This window comes from Pseudochaenichthys georgianus, chromosome 11 (genome assembly GCF_902827115.2).
Source record: "Pseudochaenichthys georgianus chromosome 11, fPseGeo1.2, whole genome shotgun sequence".
In the NCBI taxonomy this organism is placed as follows: Eukaryota; Metazoa; Chordata; class Actinopteri; order Perciformes; family Channichthyidae; genus Pseudochaenichthys; species Pseudochaenichthys georgianus.
The window spans coordinates 32,632,022-32,640,560 of NC_047513.1; the positions used below are offsets into that span (position 1 = coordinate 32,632,022).

An 8,539-nucleotide genomic window follows, 5' to 3' on the forward strand; every position below is an offset into this window, starting at 1 on the left:
TGTTTAGTCTATGCATACTCATTTAAATGTCTTTATTTGTATGAATTCATATATATAAATCGCCTAATTTTTTTAATTTCAAAGGCATATTGATTTATGTATCTTTTGTTAAATATTGAATGAAATGCATTACATAATTCACTCCCACAAGCAATATCATTTCGTCTCATTCTGCAGGTCGTTCTGTAGATGTAGGTCCACCCAGGGGCGCCCCTTGCGAACAGGCAAGGCAGGCAACTGCTTGGGGCCCCCAAAGAAGGGAGATTAAGAAGGTCCACAGCAACGACAACATGAAACACCCTTTAATTTACTGCAACGACATGTCGGGGGGGGGGGGGGGGGGGGGGGGGGGCCCACTGATGGTGATGAAAGCTGATTCGAGGGGCCCCCAGTGAATTTTTGCCCAGGGCCCCCACAGACTCTAGGATCGCCACTGGGTCCACCTATCTAAGAAGCAGGAGCTGCTGATACTTTGATGGTAATAATACGAGTTAAACATAACATATCTATACCTACACAACAGTATTAACAACATTAACTTCACTTGGCTATAGCAAGGAAAATACAACTCATACAGGTTTGAGATCATTTTGAGAAAATGAAAAGTGCATTAACAGAAATAACAGTTTCATATCAAAATACTTAAGGCACAATAAGGTAGAGCTCAATTCACAATCAGAGTCCAAGTTAATCCAAAAATAATCAGAGCATCAGATAGTACGGTATATGTGAGCTTTAACCATTATTTATGACCGCTTTGTCACTGACAAGTGGACACTAGTGTGCAAAGGTCAACACGCCCTTTTTGCACAAGAGGTTATGAGAAGAAAAGGTGCTTTTATAAAGATCATATCTGCCTTCACACTCTGTCTCCAAAAGATAATTGTTTAACCCTTAGATGCATAAGTGGGTCTTTTTGAATTAAGGTGGTTTTCTTGAAGTATCTTTGTAATTACATTTTTTTATCATTTCATATTCCAGCTATTCCTCAAAAACATGTGTTGGATATCATGCCATTCACATTTTAAATGTACATTTGAAGAAATTGTAGTTTTTGTATTGCTACCCCGAGCTTCCATAAGTGGGTCAAAAATTACCCGCATGCATTTCCTATGGGAACCTTTGATTCTTATCACCTGTTGCTGTCAGGAATACATTCACTGTAGAACACACAGACGACATCACAAGTGACACCTCTCGGGAAGATTATTTTACACAGCAAGATCTGAAACCTGTCAGTGTAATAATAATACATTATATTTGTATAGGGCTTTTCAAGGACTCAAAATCGCTTTACAATATAAGGGAAGGTTAGGGTGGGGGGTGTAGGAATATCAAACTTGATCAACCGGCATGGATTGATGGGGGGGGGGGCTTGGGGGTAGACAAGAGGAGAAGAGATGAGTCTTGAAAAGGGACTGGAATACTGTGAGGGTCTCAGAATAGCGGAGATCTTTGCATCGATATGTTCAAAACGTATTTTTTCAAAATGTAAAAAAAATGTCTAAAATTATAAATAGTGAAAAATTAAATATAAAGTATTTCTAGTGTGAACCAAAATATAATACTAAATATTATACAAGTGGTTTTCTTAACCAAAATGAAAAAAATGGCATAAAAATCTAATACGGGTCCTTTTTGACCCACTTATGGAAGAGTGTAGGGTCCAGTCACTCGGGCATCGAAGGGATAACTCAATCTCTTTCTTCACATCTTGGTCACTACGGGTAACCTCTCATAGATTTAAAATAATATGGTACCTTCATCTGTAATACGTACCCTCGTTTACCAACATTCACTTCTCCCCTTATGGAATAAAAGGGAAGCATTCAAGATTCCCCATAAGACACAATACAGTGATCATACAAAACATTCATCAAATATATAAGACTCTAATATATTAAATCCCTCGTAAAATATCTATCTTTCTTAAATAGTTCGAGGCAGTGTATTGCTATATCTAAAAAGGAGCTAGCAAAAGGACAACATGTTAACTAGATAGTTTTCATTTCTCAAAATAGGGTTGTATGAGAGAATAATTAGCTTAAGTGTACACTATCTTTTGTAATACTTTTACTGCTTTACCTTGCTGTCAGACATCCCTTTATGACGGGGAACTGAAACAAGTTATCTATGCTCATTTCAAAGCCGTCAGAGTCCATGTTAAGCAGTCATATTAACACAGGAGAGTGAAAGGTAAAGCACTGACAACATGTTGAAATTTGGCATACACAAACTGATATTGATTCACGGGTTAAATAGGTTTTAACCGCTGCCCCCCGTCCAAGGCTGAATATTGATTCGACTGGGGGCATGCCAACGTTATCATAGTAGGTAATACACTAGCAATGAAATGTCATCATAAGTCCAAACTACATGTACGACACCATGAAAATGGCAACTTAAATCCTCTCAGAAGAGCCTGGACACTGTGCAATTATCTGATGGCAGGTATTTGGCGGTTGAGAAAGGGCATCATTCACAAAATAACACTCGCTCAGCACCACCTGTATGCCAAATATCATAACATGTGCAAATGACCAGGCCCGGCATGGAGAAACATTGAAGTTACGGTATGAATGGTAGATTTCTGGTGATGTCTGAACTTGCAACAAGCACACATTCGTTTCTCGGTTATATATTTGATCTTTTGAATGTCTATGAGCTGTAAAAAGTTGTATGTACCAGTCTTGGCTGATGCTTTAAAACTTTGATATTTTCACAAACTCTATACAAATACAATTCAGTCCCAAAATACTCGCCGCCCCTTTTTTTAATCTGGCCCTTACAGTTATGAAATATGCAAAATGAAACAAGTATTTACATAAAACAAGCGTATACAGTATGGTTAGTTCCCTGTCTGTCATGGGTAACGCCATTGCTCTGATGGCCCATTATTCAGATGACATTTATCTTCCCATTGGACCCAAAGCCAGTTGGTCTGATAGATTGTTATCCCAAGAACAAACACCCAACATTTCTAGGGCCCTAATTTCTATAATTCCAAAACTCCAATTGTCTGAAAATGTCCCGACCCAAAATCCATTTATCTGAATGTCCATGTGTGCAACTGCCCGTTATCCCTATGGTAACGGCATAGAACCACACTAATCGAATGTCTAAACCTAAACAACCCAACACATAAAGGCAACAAGTACTATCCAATCAGAGGCAGAGTAGGCAATTAAAGGCCTTCGACGCCTTCGACAATTGAGGCAATGGGGACATTTCTCTGACTATTAGGGTTTCGGAAAATGGGCAGTAAGTCTGAGGCGATAAAGGCACATGAATGCCTTTCCTACAATCTCTCGTCTATTATTTGGACTTGCAACCAAGCAGTTTTTTGACTTTCCTTAGCATTAAGAAAACAATAAGTGAGCAACCAATTAACACTAACACATACAGTCCCACAAAGAGACCCGCCTCATCGCTGCCATGCAGACGCGAGTACAGCTCCCTGCGGCCCACGTAGTCAAGGTAGGAGGCATGGATCTGACACAGGGTGCAGCAAGACAGAAAGACATGGAATATCTGATGGCTCTGTCCCACAAAATCGCACCGGCCAGGGAAGCATCGCTCTAAAACAGGACAGGTGAAGAAGAAGCCGCAGCTAAGAAAGAAAGCCACCTGGCCAAAATGATAGAAAAACCGCTGGATCATCGCTGTTCTTATACCATGACATTAATCGATATGCCACAGGGCTAGTGTCCCACATATAGCTAAGTGCTGAGGGCACCACCTGGCACACCTTACGCACCCACATGGGACGTCTGTAGTTGCAGTACTTCCCATAGGTGCATCCCAGACATGACAGACAGCTGAGGAAGGTCGCGACAGGCATGAAGATCCCATGAACGTGTCTGTGGAAGCCCTCTTCCACGGCGTAGTAAAAGTGAACCACAGCACTGCCGTACTGATACTGCGCGACCCCAACATAATCCAGGAAGAAGAAACTATAATTGCACAGCTCAGACTTGCCCCCCAGCAGGTGGGCTACTGTACTGAAACCCGTGTAGATCAAGGAAGACACGATGAGGATCAACAGGGGCCACGAATGAGGATCACTGACAAAGTCCACAGTCTCAGCGAGTTGCCTGAATTTAATCAGAAGAACTAAAAACGCCAGCAGGTGAGTCCAGACGTTCATGGTCTCGTTGTGGCGCTGGAATAAAGACAGGAAGTAGTAGCGCCAGTTTTGGTTGAGCGGTCGGTAGCCGGTGCTGACGTAGCGCTCTCTGAAGTAGGTGGGAACCTCGGAGTCTTTTAGGGTGCCGGGCATGGAGGGGGCGGCCTCGTTCAGCATCTGGGGAACCTCCCTGATCTGCTGCAGGCTGATGAACACTCGCCCGATTCTATCCATCACGGTGGTCGCCATTACTGTCGGTAGCTGAGAGACGCACACTGGGTTCCTGCGGAGAAGATGTTAAAGGTCACCTATTATGCAAAATCCTCTTCTTCATGTCTCTTCTACATCAACATGTGTCCCCTCTTCTTCATGTCTCTTCTACATCAACATGTGTCCCCTCTTCTTCGTGTCTCTTCTACATCAACATGTGTCCCCTCTTCTTCGTGTCTCTTCTACATCAACATGTGTCCCCTCTTCTTCATGTCTCTTCTACATCAACATGTGTCCCCTCTTCTTCATGTCTCTTCTGCATCAACATGTGTCCCCTCTTCTTCATGTCTCTTCTACATCAACATGTGTCCCCTCTTCTTCATGTCTCTTCTACATCAACATGTGTCCCCTCTTCTTCATGTCTCTTCTACATCAACATGTGTCCCCTCTTCTTCATGTCTCTTCTACATCAACATGTGTCCCCTCTTCTTCATGTCTCTTCTACATCAACATGTGTCCCCTCTTCTTCATGTCTCTTCTACATCAACATCGTGTCCCCTCTTCTTCATGTCTCTTCTACATCAACATCTGTCCCCTCTTCTTCATGTCTCCTCTACATCAACATGTGTCCCCTCTTCTTCATGTCTCTTCTACATCAACATGTGTCCCCTCTTCTTCATGTCTCTTCTACATCAACATGTGTCCCCTCTTCTTCATGTCTCTTCTACATCAACATGTGTCCCCTTTTCTTCATGTCTCTTCTACATCAACATGTGTCCCCTCTTCTCCATGTCTCTTCTACATCAACATGTGTCCCCTCTTCTACATCAACATGTGTCCCCTCTTCTCATGTCTCTTCTACATCAACATGTGTCCCCTCTTCTCCATGTCTCTTCTACATCAACATGTGTCCCCTCTTCTCCATGTCTCTTCTACATCAACATGTGTCCCCTCTTCTTCATGTCTCTTCTACATCAACATGTGTCCCTCTTCTACATCAACATGTGTCCCCTCTTCTTCATGTCTCTTCTACATCAACATGTGTCCCCTCTTCTTCATGTCTCTTCTACATCAACATGTGTCCCCCTCTTCTTCATGTCTCTTCTACATCAACATGTGTCCCCTCTTCTTCATGTCTCTTCTACATCAACATGTGTCCCCTTTTCTTCATGTCTCTTCTACATCAACATGTGTCCCCTCTTCTCCATGTCTCTTCTACATCAACATGTGTCCCCCTCTTCTACATCAACATGTGTCCCCTCTTCTTCATGTCTCTTCTACATCAACATGTGTCCCCTCTTCTTCATGTCTCTTCTACATCAACATGTGTCCCCTCTTCTTCATGTCTCTTCTACATCAACATGTGTCCCCTCTTCTCCATGTCTCTTCTACATCAACATGTGTCCCCTCTTCTTCATGTCTCTTCTACATCAACATGTGTCCCCTCTTCTTCATCAACATGTGTCCCCTCTTCTCCATGTCTCTTCTACATCAACATGTGTCCGCTCGTCTTCATGTCTCTTCTACATCAACATGTGTCCCCTCTTCTTCATGTCTCTTCTACATCAACATGTGTCCCCTCTTCTCATGTCTCTTCTACATCAACATGTGTCCCCTCTTCCTCATGTCTCTTCTAGATCAACATGTGTCCCCTCTTCCTCATGTCTCTTCTACATCAACATGTGTCCCCTCTTCTTCATGTCTCTTCTACATCAACATGTGTCCCCTCTTCTTCATGTCTCTTATACATCAACATGTGTCCCCTCTTCTTCATGTCTCTTCTACATCAACATGTGTCCCCTCTTCTTCATGTCTCTTCTACATCAAAATGTGTCCCTCTTCTTCATGTCTCTTCTACATCAACATGTGTCCCCTCTTCTTCATGTCTCTTCTACATCAACATGTGTCCCCTTTTCTCCATGTCTCTTCTACATCAAAATGTGCCCCCTCTTCTCCATGTCTCTTCTACATCAACATGTGTCCCCTATTCTCCATGTCTCTTCTACATCAACATGTGTCCCCTCTTCTTCATGTCTCTTCTACATCAACATGTGTCCCCTCTTCTTCATGTCTCTTCTACATCAACATGTGTCCCTCTTCTCATTCTACATCAACATGTGTCCCCTCTTCTTCATGTCTCTTCTACATCAACATGTGTCCCCTCTTCTTCATGTCTCTTCTACATCAACATGTGTCCCCTCTTCTTCATGTCTCTTCTACATCAACATGTGTCCCCTCTTCTTCATGTCTCTTCTACATCAACATGTGTCCCCTCTTCTCCATGTCTCTTCTACATCAACATGTGTCCCCTCTTCTTCATGTCTCTTCTACATCAACATGTGTCCCTCTTCTCCATGTATCTTCTACATCAACATGTGTCCCCTCTTCTACATCAACATGTGTCCCCTCTTCTACATCAACATGTGTCTTCTACATCAACATGTGTCCCCTCTTCTACATCAACATGTGTCCCCTCTTCTCCATGTCTCTTCTACATCAACATGTGTCCCCTCGTCTTCATGTCTCTTCTACATCAACATGTGTCCCCTCTTCTTCATGTCTCTTCTACATCAACATGTGTCCCCTCTTCTTCATGTCTCTTCTACATCAACATGTGTCCCCTCCTCCTCATGTCTCTTCTAGATCAACATGTGTCCCCTCTTCCTCATGTCTCTTCTACATCAACATGTGTCCCCTCTTCTTCATATCTCTTCTACATCAAAATGTGCCCCCTCTTCTCCATGTCTCTTCTACATCAACATGTGTCCCCTATTCTCCATGTCTCTTCTACATCAACATGTGTCCCCTCTTCTTCATGTCTCTTCTACATCAACATGTGTCCCCTCTTCTTCATGTCTCTTCTACATCAAACATGTGTCCCCTCTTCTCCATGTCTCTTCTACGTCAACATGTGTCCTCTCTTCTACATCAACATGTGTCCCCTCTTCTTCATGTCTCTTCTACATCAACATGTGTCCCCTCTTCTTCATGTCTCTTCTACATCAACATGTGTCCCCTCTTCTTCATGTCTCTTCTACATCAACATGTGTCCCCTCTTCCTCATGTCTCTTCTAGATCAACATGTGTCCCCTCTTCCTCATGTCTCTTCTACATCAACATGTGTCCCCTCTTCTTCATATCTCTTCTACATCAACATGTGTCCCCTCTTCTTCATGTCTCTTCTACATCAACATGTGTCCCCTCTTCTTCATGTCTCTTCTACATCAACATGTGTCCCCTCTTCTACATCAACATGTGTCCCCTCTTCTTCATGTCTCTTTTAAATCAACATGTGTCCCCTCTTCTTCATGTCTCTTCTACATCAACATGTGTCCCCTCTTCTTCATGTCTCTTCTACATCAACATGTGTCCCCTTTCTTCATGTCTCTTCTACATCAACATGTGTCCCCTCTTCTCCATGTCTCTTCTACATCAACAATGTGTCCCCTCTTCTACATCAACATGTGTCCCCCTCTTCTTCATGTCTCTTCTACATCAACATGTGTCCCCTCTTCTCCATGTCTCTTCTACATCAACATGTGTCCCCTCTTCTACATCAACATGTGTCCCCTCTTCTCCATGTCTCTTCTACATAAACATGTGTCCCCTCGTCTTCATGTCTCTTCTACATCAACATGTGTCCCCTCTTCCTCATGTCTCTCTACATCAACATGTGTCCCCTCTTCTTCATGTCTCTTCTACATCAACATGTGTCCCCCTCTTCTTTCTTCTACATCAACATGTGTCCCCTCTTCTTTATGTCTCTTCTACATCACATGTGTCCCCTCTTCTCCATGTCTCTTCTACATCAACATGTGTCCCCTCTTCTTCATGTCTCTTCTACATCAACATGTGTCCCCTCTTCTTCACCAACATGTGTCCCCTCTTCTCCATGTCTCTTCTACATCAACATGTGTCCCCTCTTCTTCATGTCTCTTCTACATCAACATGTGTCCCCTCTTCTCCATGTCTCTTCTTCATCAACATGTGTCCCCTCTTCTTCATGTCTCTTCTACATCAACATGTGTCCCCTCTTCTTCATGTCTCTTCTACATCAACATGTGTCCCCTCTTCTTCATGTCTCTTCTACATCAACATGTGTCCCCTCTTCTCCATGTCTCTTCTACATCAACATGTGTCCCCTCTTCTTCATGTCTCTTTCTACATCAACATGTGTCCCCTCTTCTCCATGTCTCTTCTTCA

The 8,539-nt window shown here is 42.9% G+C and overlaps 1 pseudogene; it reads right to left on the reverse strand.

Moving 5' to 3' along the window:
• Positions 1 to 331: 331 nt before the first annotated feature.
• The window catches only part of LOC117454813 (membrane progestin receptor alpha-B-like), a 14,545-nt pseudogene continuing 6,337 nt past the window's right edge, over positions 332 to 8,539 (reverse strand).